Source organism: Chiloscyllium plagiosum, chromosome 25, assembly GCF_004010195.1.
Source record: "Chiloscyllium plagiosum isolate BGI_BamShark_2017 chromosome 25, ASM401019v2, whole genome shotgun sequence".
NCBI lineage: Eukaryota > Metazoa > Chordata > Chondrichthyes > Orectolobiformes > Hemiscylliidae > Chiloscyllium > Chiloscyllium plagiosum.
In genome coordinates this window covers 53,908,487-53,921,342 of record NC_057734.1, presented here as the reverse complement: position 1 = coordinate 53,921,342, position 12,856 = coordinate 53,908,487, and the positions used below count along the sequence as shown (strand labels likewise).

At 44.4% G+C, this 12,856-nt stretch overlaps 1 long non-coding RNA gene across 1 annotated transcript; it reads right to left on the bottom strand.

Annotated features, from left to right (window-relative positions):
• Window positions 1-405: 405 nt before the first annotated feature.
• Window positions 406-11,199, bottom strand: LOC122562493. The gene is made up of 3 exons (XR_006315337.1): window positions 11,132-11,199; window positions 4,753-4,842; window positions 406-608 (listed from the first exon to the last, which is right to left on the bottom strand). It is a non-coding gene; the product is annotated as an uncharacterized LOC122562493 (long non-coding RNA).
• Between the last annotated feature and the right edge of the window lie 1,657 nt (window positions 11,200-12,856).

Below are 12,856 nucleotides of genomic sequence, written 5' to 3'. Positions count from 1 at the left end.
TTTGTCCTCTAACCTAGTTGTGACCGTCTCTACATAACCCCTCCTATCATTCCCTCAGCCTCCTGAATGATCCAAAGCTCATCCAACTCCAGCTCCAGCTCCGTAACAGGATCTGTGAGGAGCTTTAGTTGGATACACGTCTTGAAGGCGAAGTCAGCGGAGAGACTCGTTGTGATCCTCCTCTTCCACATACGGCAAGAGGAGCATGAACTGCCCTAGCGTCCATCGCTGTTCTCCAAATTGGCCAAATATGTTTTCTTTTTAAAGAATTCTAATGTTACCAATCATGTTACAGTAATTTGCTTTGTTTAGAGGAGGAGGATGTCGGGTAGGAAATGCTACTCGTGCAGTCCTTCGGCTTTAACGAGTATATAAGTTAACTTACCCGTCAATTCCCGTGTCCCATCCGCTCCTGTTCAGCCTTCGCTCCGCTGATTCTCAAACTAAGTACTGTGGCATGCCGAGATTCACAGGCTGGAGGAGGTATCAGCGATAAAGAGGAGTTGTTGTGTTGCCATAGTGTTACCAGACCATTAAGGCTGCTCTTCCATTGGAGAGAGGAACGACTGGTAGTGATTTATCCTCAAGGCCACCAGACCTGTAAGGTGCTGGTAGAGAATACAAAGACAGCGAGTAGTGCAGAAAGGAGGAGAGTACATGGTTAACAATGATATCGATGCTGGAGAATTTTACGCTAATAGAGATGGACATATTCTGGAAGTGATGATAGAGATTGTGGGGAGCGTCAGTGTAAGAGAAAGATGCAGAAGTTCGAAGGTGTGTAACGACTGAGAATATGACAGAAATATGGAGTCGTGTAGAAGGTGGCTGAAATTGCAGCGACAGGTGTGAAGGTACATCATTGATGGGCAATTTAGAGATAAAGAGGAGTGAAGGTACTAGAGGATGCTTCAGAAATAGAGGAGTACCGTTGGAGAAGGTTAATAAGAATGGGAGGGGTGATTCCTCCTTACAGATACAAGGATGAATCTCGCAGCTGGATGAGATTACAGAGATATAGAGTGACACATTCTGAAAGAAATTACAGCGATACGGAGGACTGGAATAGCTGGTGAAGGTTCCAGTGCGAAAGAAGGTTGTGGTGGCAGGAGCAATTTCCAGCGATAGAGAGGGATGCCAGGGCTGGAGGATCTTACAGAAACATGAAGGAGTGTAGAAATGGTATTATCTTTGGAGTCTGGAGTAATTTATAGAAATATGAAGTGATGTACCGGTTTTAGGAGATTACAGAAATGGGAAGCTTGTCGGGGGCTGCAGGAGGACATAGAGATAAAGAGGTTTGTTAGAGGTTGGTGAATATAATGGAGATACGGAGGAGTGTAGGGGTTGGAGGTTACAGCGATCATGTGGGATGTATGCGATGGTGGTGATAACAGTGAAAGAAAGGGCTCAAATAGGTGATGCGGTTACTGTGCTAGGGAAAGGTTAGGGATTGGAGACGTTACACAATTAGGGACGTGTGCATTGGCTGAAGGATGCTGCAAAATTAGGGAACAGTGTAGGACCTCGAAGTGGTTTCAGTAATAGAGCGGATTGCAAGTACTCGAGGGGATTACAGAGATGAGGAAGGAATAGTGTCTGCCGGTGACTGCTGAGCAAAGGAAGTGTGCAGTTGATGGAGGAGGAGACAGATATGGAAAGAAGTATTCTCTGGAGGTGGTTACAGAGATTGGGAGGAGTGTGATTTTTGGAGACGTTCACAGCGATAAAGATGGCTGGAATAATTGGTGCAGGTGACAGAGATAGGAAGGGGTGTGGTAGCTGGAGAAGGATACAGAAATAGGGAGATGAAGAGGTCCAGGAAGGGGAGAGTGGTGTTAGAGATGGTCCAAGTGAATTTAAGTTCGGGGTGGAACACACACAGAACACACCAGAAGTATCTGCTCTCAGGAGGACCAGTTCCACCACAGAACACACTAGACCTCTCTCCTCTTCCTGGACCTCTCCATCTCCATTAATGTCGACCGACTTCACACTGACACTTTTGGCAAATCATCCGACTCCCACAGCTACCTGGATTACATCTCTTCCCACCCTACCTCCTGCAAAAATGCCATCCCGTATTCCCAATTCCACCTCCTCCGCCGTATCTGCTTCCAGGAGGACCAGTTCCATGACAGAATACACCAGATGGCCTCCTTCCTTAGAGATCACACTTTTCCTTCTCACGTGGTTGAAGATGCCCTCCAACGCACCTCATCCACATCCCGCACCTCTGCCATCAAACCCCACCCCTGCAACCATAACCCCCCCGGTCTTCACTTTCCACCCTACCAACATTCGCATTAACCGTATCATCCGCCCACATCTCTAAACGGACACCGCCACCAGAGATATATTTCCCTAACCACCCCTTTCCACTTTCTGCAAAGATAGTTCCCTCCGTGTCCACCTGGTCAGGTCCCCGCCCGACAACAAACCACCATCTCATCCTGGCACCCTTCCCTGTCGCCGCAGGAATTGCAATACCTGGGCCCACACCTCCTCCCTTACTATCATCCAAGGCCCCAAAGGAGCCATCCATATCCATCAAACTTTCACCTGCACATCCACCAATGTCATTTATTGTATCCGTTGCTCCTGGTACGGTCTCCTCTACATTGGAGAGACTGGACAACTCCTCGCAGAGGGCTTCAGGGAACATCTCTGGGACACCTGCACCAATCATCCCCACCACCCCGTGGCCCAACATTTCAACTCCCCCTGCCACTCTGTCGAGGACAAGCAGGTCCTGGGCCTCCTTCACCGCCGCTCCCTCATCAACCAACGCCTGGAGGAAGATCGCTTCATCTTCCGCCTTGGAACACTTCGACCCCAGGGCATCAATGTGGACTTCACCAGTTTTCTCATTCCCCCCCACCGTACCCCAGTTCCAACCTACCAGCTCAACACTGTCGTCATGACCTGTCCTACCTGCTAATATCTCTTCCCACCTGTCCGCTCCACCCACTCCTCTGACCTATCACCTCCATCCCCACCCCCATTCACCTATTATACTCTTTGCTACCTTCCCCACCCTCCTCGCTGACCTCTCACTCCATCCCCACCTCCATTCACCTATTGTACTCTTGGCTACCTTCTCCTCAACCCCAGCACCCCACCCCTAGAGGCTTCCTGCTTCTATTCCTGATAAAGGGCTTTTGCCCGAAACGTCGATTTTCCTGCTCTTCGGTTGCTGCCTGACCTGCTGTGCTTTTCCAGCACCACTCTGATATAAACACTTGACAGAGAGGGAACTATTAAGAGGGAAAAAACATAATTGAACACATCCTTACCAATCTACCAGCTGCAGACGCATTGAACGATGACCATATTGTAACACTGACTATCGCATACAGTATTGCTGGAGGCAAAGTACCACTTTGTGAACACTCTGTGTGTGTGTGCGACACCATCACTATGTGAAAAGGGGCAGTTGTCAGATCGATCTAATAAATCAACACTGCGCTGTTTGACTTGATTTAGGTCATTACCAACAGCATCAGAATTGTAATACAGTGCAAGTTTCACACTGACTGTCTGGTATATGCTCGAATTTACCCTGACACAATTGAGGGCATTAACCCTTTTTCAATGAAGAATGCAAGAGGGCTTCCCAAGAGTAGCACCAATTACCAAGCGCACCTAAATATGAGGTGAAGTTACCAAACGTACTACCAAATAGCGTAAACAGCAAGTGATAGCCAAATGTAACCAACAAATTAGACCTAAACTACGGAATCCTGTCACATGCGGTATGGATAAATTGTGGTGGACAATCGAACAACTCATTGGAGGAGGAAGCTCCACAATGTCGCCTTCCTCATGATGGAAGAGCCCAGCAGAATAGAAGAAGTAAGGCTGAAACGTTCGTAACAATGTTCAGACAGGCGTGTCGCTGGGATGATGTACATTAGTCGGCCCCAGTTGGCAGACATCAGCTAATTCGATTCATTTCGTGCAGTGTCGACACACAGCTGAAGGGATTGGAGGATGGGAATGCTCTGTTCCCTGGCACGATTCATTTCAAGCTGTTTTTGCTTGGCTACAACACTGGCAACTGCCTGAAAATGTGGAAAACTATCTGGATGTGTCCTGTACACATACAGACAAGACAACAGTGGGTGGCATGGTGGCACAGTGGTTAGCACTGCTGCCTCGCAGCGCCAGAGATCCGGGTTCAATTCCCGCCTCAGGCGACTGACTGTGTGGAGTTTGCACATTCTCCCCGTGTCTGCGTGGGTTTCCTCCAGGTGCTCTGGTTTCCTCCCACAGTCCAAAGCTGTGCAGGTCAGGTGAATTGGCCGTGCTAAATTGCCCGTAGTGTTAGGTTTGGGGTACGTGTGGGGGCATGGGTGGGTTGCGCTTCGGCGGGTCGGTGTGGACTTGTTGGGCCGAAGGGCCTGTTTCCACACTGTAATGTATTCTAATCTAATCTAATCTAAAAAATGACTGCCCCATTGGCATAATCCCTATCATTGTTAAGTGATGATAGATGTCATCTACAGTGGTATCAAACAGCACTTCCGCAGCACCAGCATGCTCTTGAAGCTCAATTTGGAATCTGCCAGGGCCACTCATCCCGTGACTTCTTTGAAGCCTTGGTGTACAGATGGAAAACAAGAAAGCAGACAGCTGAAGTCGACAGTGAGGCAACAGTAATTTTGTTTTACTGAGTGTGGCATCCAGAATTAATAGCACAACTGCAGCAAATGGGGATTAGGGAAACGTCTGCACTGTTAGAAGTCGTACCTGATTACAAAGAAAGATGGTTGAGAGCAGCCGTCTCAGCTACAGGACAGTTCTGCAGTAGTGCCCCAATCGAGGTATTTCTGGTTACACCTGTTGATAAGAAATGTAATGGTAAGCCACAGTACTCCTACGGAATGGTAGTGTTGCTCTCTCGTTAGACAGAGACAACTGGTGGTAATTTAACTAGTCAGTGATCATACCTCAAGTGAGCGAGACGTTGAGTAGGACAGTCCTTTACAGGAATTGATCCCACACTGTTGGAATTAATCCGCATTACAAATTAGCCATCCAAATGATTGAGCTAACCAAGTTCTCACTCAACTCCTTAGTGCAGGTACTTTAATATTGGTCTATCCTGATAAGTTACCACATATCTATGGAGCAATTGGAATTTGAAGCAAACGTCCTAGTTGAGAGGGAGGGGCAATATCAGTGAGACATAAGAGTGTTCGCTGTCCTTGTCTTAACAATTTTGAGCTGCATAAATTGCCATCAATCCACAATAAATATTACAAGTGACGTGATGCCAATGAGAGGATAATGTTTAAAACTATTCGCAGATTAGTCGGATACTGAATTAGGCAAAATATGCAGACACGTTCTTAAAACTGACAAATAACACTTGCACAACTCACATGCCAGACAACGAACACCTCTACAAATCAAGAACTGAAACATATTCTGTAACATTCAATGCCACCACCATCACCATCACTGAGCTCCCAACTACTAATATTCCAAGGATTTTCATAAACGAGAACTGGAGACCTGTGAATAATGGAGTGCATTAAGGATTGATGCTGGGTCCACTATTTTTCATCATTTATATAAATGATTTGGATGGGAGCATAAAAGGTACAGTAGGTAAGTTTGAAGATGACATCAAAATTGGAGTTGTAGTGGACAGCGATGAAGGTTACCTCAGATTACAATGGGATCTTGATCAGATGGGCCAATGGGCTGAGAAGTGGCAGGTGGGTTTTAATTTAGATAAATGTGAGGTGCTGTACTTTGGGAAAGCAAATCTTTGCAGGACTTATACTTTTAATGGTAAGCTCCTAGGGAGTGGTACTGAACAAAGAGACCTTGGTGTGCAGGTTCATAGCTCCATGAAAGTTGGAGAGAAGAAGGTTGAGAGGTGACTTAATAGAGACGTATAAGATAATCAGAGGGTTAGATAGGGTGGACAGGAAGAGCCTTTTTTCTAAGTATGGTGACGGTGAGCACGAGGGGGTATAGCTTTAAATTGAGGGGTGATAGATACAGAACAGATGTCAGAGGTAATTTCTTTACTCAGAGAGTAGTAAGGGTATGGAATGCTTTGCATGCAACGGTAGTAGATTCTTCAACTTTAAGTACATTTAAGTCGTCATTGGACAAGCATATGGACGTACATGGAATAGTGTAGTTTAGATGGGCTTCAGATTGGTATGACAGGTCGGCGCAACATCAAGGGCCGAAGGGCCTCTACTGCGCTGTAATGTTCTATGTTCTATGTAAAGTGGAGTCGCTGGTAGATAGGAGAGTGCAGAAGGTTTTTGTTATGGTTTCCTATATTGATCAGTGTATTGAGTACAGGTGTTGGGAGGTCATGTTGCAACTGTACAGGACATTGGTTAGGCCACTGTTGAGTATTGCGTGCAATTGTGGTCTCCTTCCTATTGGAAAGATGTTGTGAAACTTGAAAGGGTTCAGAAAAGATTAACAAGGACGTTGCCAGTATTGAAGGCTTTGAGCTATAGGGAGAGGATGAATAGGCTGGGGCTGTTTTCCCTGGAGCGTCGGAGGCTGAGGCGTGACCTTATAGTGGTTTATAAAACCATGAGGGGCATCGATGCAATAAATAGACAAAATCTTTTCCCTGGGGTGGGGGAGTCCAGAACTAGAGGTTTATGGTGACTGGGAAAATATATAAAAGAGACCGAAAAGGCAACTTTTTCACTCAGAGGGTGGTACGTGTATGGAATGAGCTGCCAGAGGAGGTGATGGAGGCTGGTACAGTTGCAGCATTTAAAAGGCACTTGGATGGGAATATGAACAGGAACAGTTTGGAGGGAGATGGGCCAGGAGCTGGCAGGTGGGACAACATTGGGTTGGGATATCTGGTCGGCATGGACGGGTTGGACCGAAGGGTCTGGTTCCATGCTATACATCTCTATGACTCTATGACTCTAAGACTGACAATATAAATACATTCAACAATCTTGTGAATGGTTTCTGCTAAAACGTCGACTCTCCTGCGCCTCACATGCTGCCTGACCTGTTGTGCTTTTCAGTGCCAAAAGATTTGAACTATATCCATTCATTTTCTCCAATGATGTCAGAGAAAGTGATGACTACAGATGTTGAAGATCAGAGCTGAAGAGTGTGTGGTGCTGGAAAAGCACAGCCGGTCAGGCAGCATACAAGGAGAATTGCCGTTTCGAGCAAAAGCTCTTTATGAAGAATTCCCATCACAATACTAATGAAGAGCTTATGCTTGAAATGCACCGGCCGTGCTTTTCCAGCACCACACACTTCAGGTAGGCGTATTTGTCAGGGGCCAGTATTCCAGCTGAGATAACTTTCCTCATGATTTTCGAAAACGTGTCCACAGTCTATCAGACAAAAAATGGACGTGTGTATGCTTAACACCCCTATCACCACTGCCATTTGCCTGGCTGAGTCCATCTTCACCACTGATACACTGACGCCGAGTAGCAGCCATGTCTGACATCTGTGCAATGCTCTGCAGAAATTTAGCAAGACTCCTTAAAAAAAACCTCTGAAACCACGACCATCAAGAAGGACAACAGCAGCAGATAAATATTCCAGTTCAGTTCCAAACCATCCGCCATACTGATTTGGGAGAACATTCCTGTTTCTTCAGTATCACTATTCCAAGTTCCCTCCCTACTAGTATTGTAAGTTGACCTGCAGTGCATGGACTGCAGCGGTTAACATGGCCGTTCACCACTACCTTCAATGACAAAAAGGGATGGACAGTAAATACCGACCCAATCACATTCCATGAATAAATTGGAATGTAAAATATTGTCCAAACATGCCCAGTACTGAACACTGCGTTTTAGGATTTGTGAGTGCAGGCTCGTTGGTTTCAGTCAGCATCTTGTTTGTTGTGAACTGCTTAAGGAATATGCTGTTTGAAACAATCTGTCTTTCTGTCAGAGTTTTGGCCTAAACACCAATCGTCAAACAGATAGTGACACTCACACACTACATTAGTGAGCTGTTAGATCAACAGAAACAACTGAAACGTACTCATATTTGACTGTAGAACGCATAGACACATGATGGTGTTGTCAGGAAAATGATTATGTGTGAATATGAGCACAGGAGGGAAAACAGTTGCCTATTTTTAACATCCGTGTACAAAAACATAATTTGTTCTTGAGTAGAGTAGTGAGACTCGTCATTTCAAATCCCCTTACTCTGATATGTGCATTGCTTTCATCATATTGTTGTCATAAAAGTGACCTGAATAAATGGGGACATTTTGTGTTTACTGTACAATAGAAAGTTTGGTATTATCAAAGAATGTCAGCTCTTCGGAAGTACACTTTGCTGTTAATGATTAGCACAATGCTGAAAACATTTACACAGAACATTTCAGCTCAAGGCATGCACAGGAAGTTTGGGCTGGGATCACGCTGGCCATCAATCTTATTGCACAATTCTGTTTGGATACTGACATTGCGAAGCTGGCATGCAATGAATATAATTAGTGGGCGGCACGGTGGCACAGTGGTTAGCACTGCTGCCTCACAGCGCCTGAGACCTGGGTTCAATTCCTGCCTCAGGCGACTGACTGTGTGGAGTTTGCACGTTCTCCCCGTGTCTGCGTGGGTTTCCTCCGGGTGCTCTGGTTTCCTCCCACAGTCCAAAAGATGTGCAGGGTCAGGTGAATTGGCCATGCGAAATTGCCCGTAGTGTTAGGTAAGGGGTAAATGTAGGGGTGTGGGTGGGTTTCGCTTCGGCGGGTCGGTGTGGACTTGTTGGGCCGAAGGGCCTGTTTCCACACTGTAATGTAATCTAAAATCTAATCTAATTAATGAGGCATTGCATGTGGAACGCCATGTGCTGCAGAAGTCCATCACTTTGTATAATCCTTCATCCAAGGTGCAGAATTACAGATTTAAGGTGGCAAACCAGAAGAGATGAAATAGCAGGTCACACCTGGAGCCGGTTTTACAGAATTTGAACTATTTTTCAATCAGCAATGAGCCATGTGACACCTATTGGCCAGTTTGCCCCACATATTTCCCTGTTGATCAGGTATGTTTGTAACTGGTCTCCTGTGAGGGATTGTGTGAATAATTGTCGAGCTCCACTTTGGAAGGTCTCTGGACAGCTATAAGAGATAGCCAATGCTTCAGAGATTGTAGTGAAGTGCAGTACCACTGCGTCCGACTTCAGGTTCTTTCTAAAGTTATTTTCAACAGCTTTTCAGACAGCAAGATGGCGTGTTCACTGATCTGAATAGGAATCAGCTGTGTATTCAAGTCACTGAATTGTGTAACAGTTAGGTGTGTGCTCTGGTAATTTAATTATTATTCACTTAAATTGTTTTGAACTGAGAAAGAAAAGCAATGTTTGATTTTTTTAAAAATGTGTCAGAAATAAAGTGACCGTCACCCTTCACTGTACAAAATGTAAAAGTGATCTAGAGTATATTTCCGACAGACTAATCCAGCAACAGTCAGATGTTGTGAACAGGACAATGTGCCAGACAAGCTCACCATGCTCTCTGGTCGGTTCCGTCCCACTGACAAATCAGAATCAGGCAGAGGGGTCAGCTCCTTCGTACAAAGTCAATCTCGTGCACAGCATTGATGCTGGATCCGGTGACTGCCAAATTTCTCTGCGGCATGTTATGCAGGAATAAATAAAAAAGAATCGTATAGCTGACTACATAGTCACCAATTCGCCTGCTGCAGATACAGCTCTCTATTTTATATATCGCTAAGAACGTACATTGCACAGACCTAGTGGGGCGGTAGGGCTACCTTCCCATTTTTGTAGACAGTTCACCATGTCAAGTAGCAATCTGTGTGGTGAATGGAGCACACTTCAAGTAGATCGAGCAACTAACCACGAGGGATCCATGAGACGCAGTGGGCCATCAGCAGCAGCAGAACCTTGCGCTACACCACTCATAAATCTGTAACCCCACGGTTTGGCACATCTCACACTCTATAGTAACTATGAAGCGAGGGATCAACCCTGGTTAAACGAAGAGTGCAGGACATGTCTGGAGCAGCACGAGCCAGACCTAGATATGAAAGGACAACCTGGAGAGGCTTTTATTGTCTTCAGTTACAAAACAGACCGATTTGCATGCTAAACAGCATCAGGTGCAAGTGTTGGACAGAACGTAGTTACCACATAATCAATTATTTAGTTCTATCTTTGTGCCTGCAACCTGTAGTCATAAAAGATAGTCGAAAAAGAAACAGACCATTGCAGGAGAAGGCTGCTCTCCAAAAAATGAATGGAATTCACCCATAGTAATGATGCCAAAACTGTATAGTAACTAATGATTGTGTGCAGACTATCACGAAGTCATGTCATCACAAAGACAGATGCATATCCGATTCCACGTTTGGATGATTGTATTGAAAAAGGTGTGACAACTAACTTCATTATAGATGTTGGATTTGCTCAGAGGATACTGCTAGGTACTGTTGACTGGAAGATTGAAGACTACTTTGCCTTTCATAACACCGAATGGAGTGGATCAATTTAAATGTACGCCTTTCCATTTGAAAAACGCAACAGATACATTTCAGAGACGAACATATGAGGCCATTTCCGGATTATGTTGAGTTTAGAGTTTACGTAGCTGACCTGGTGATTATTAGTCACTCAAAGGAAGCACATTCCCAACATTTGTCAGAAATGTTGGATTGACTTTGGGATGCAAGCTTGGTGATATAACTCGCTAGAAGTTAATTTGTCAAATCCTTAGTCATCTTCCTTGGCAATAGTTTTGGAAATAGACAATTGGTCCCAAATACATCCAGATTATTGCGCTTTGCATGCTTTTCGATGCAGCGATTTTAGCTTTTCATTTCAGTGTTATGGACGAGGCAAGAATACTCAAAGCAATCTTAATCAGGCAGCCAGATCATAACTTCGTAATTTGTGTTGGTAAATATACAGGGAACATTACCCAGAGTAAGTTAGTGAAGTTGACTACCAGCTTTTAAAACAGAAAAAAAGTCACAAAACTACACGATGAAACACAAATAATTGAATAAAGAACCCATACAGAACTCAATCTATCGAAACTAGACTTAATTATGCTATTCCGAATTTTCACAACAGTTCCAAAAAGCAAACCTCCTAAAAAAAACAATAAAAATGGGTAATTGCTTACAAGTTGAAGTTAGAGATTCAGAAGGAGAGAAATTGTAGCAAACTGTTTTCGCACAGCTCACTGTTGACTTCCTAACTAGTTTTGTATTAAACTAGTCACCTTTGAGCTGGGAGAGTTTTATGACTCCACTGGAAAAACAAATCAAGCACACGGTATCCTTGAATAAAGGAGCAGCTTTTACAAAAAAAAGGACCAGCTTTGTGACACTCTCATTAAAAAAAAATCCATCATTAGCAAATATAGGTTTCATTTTTAAAACCCTTCGAAAACAAACTGGTTGGTCGTCTAAAACACATATATACACTCTACTAATTATGCATATGCAAACATGCACAACCACATGCGAATTCGGGCTGCGGCATACCAACCACAGAATGCCCCCATTCAAGTCTCGACAATATATCAGATATCACGTTTTCGTGACCTGCCACCTGCACAATTGTCAAATTGAATAGCCGCAATAACAAGCTCCACCTAAGCAGTCTGGCATTTTTGTCCTTAAATTTTTCCACAAGTGTCAACGGGTTATGGTCAGTGTGTACGATTGTCTCAGTTGCACTGCTGGTAGTATAAACACCGAAATATTGTAACACCAACACCAAGCTTGAAATCTAATTCTCCATTGTTGAATATTTCTGTTGATGAACTTCTAAATCATGTAACAATACACGATGGGCCTTTGAATCCTCTTCTCACCCCCCTGCAGGAGCACTGCACCGACACCCACATCATTCATATCGATAGCCAGTTTGGAAAGCTTCCTGTCATCAGGTATAGCTAATTGTAGGGCAGCGGTTAACACAGTCTTTATACTGTCAAATGACTTTTGACAGTCCGCTGTCCATTGAATCTTCTTGCCCTTTTTTAAAAACAATTCGATGAGAGGAGCAGCCACATTGCTAAAGTTCGGCACAAAGCTTCGGTAAAATGCACTCAATCCCAGGAACCATAGTACTGCTTTTTCATTGATGATGTGGGAAGTTTACCAATTACATTCGTTGCACATCCCATAGGGCGATTTGACCCGTCCAATAAAATGGTCCAGGAAGGTGAGTTAGGATTTGGCAAATTCACATTTTGCTCGGTTTATCACTAAACTTGCCTTCCAAAGTCCGATTAATGCTGAAAATGTTCCTTCCATGAGTGACTAAAAATCACCAGGTCATTAATATCAACAGCACATCCGTAACTCGGAAATGAAGTTATGAGTCAGTCTCTGAAACGGGGCTGGAACGTTTTTCATACCGAATGGCATGACTTTGAACTGATATCGTCCATTTGGCATTACAAAAGCAGAGATAGCCATTGCTCAGTCTCACAGGCGCACTTGTCAGTCGCCTCTGACGAAATGCCACTTAGAAATGTAAGTTGTTTGTCCCATTCTTTCGAAACAGTCCTCCAACCGTGCAATTGGCTGTGCATCAGTCTTTGTAATGGCGTTTAATTCGCGATAGTCCACACATCACTGTTGTATCTTCTGGCTTTGGCAGTATGACTATGCGTGAGCTCCGGTCATTGTAACTCACTTTCATTATGCCATCTCAAAGCATACATTCTCTCTCCTTCTGAACCTGTGCTGACTTTAGAGGGTTATGTCTATCAGGTTGTTGCTCAATCGGAACGGCATCTCCTATATCTACATCGTGCACAATTCGGTTAGTACTTCCCAGTGTATTTTCGCATATTTCCCCATTTGATAGTGATAACTCTTTCAGGTCATTTTGA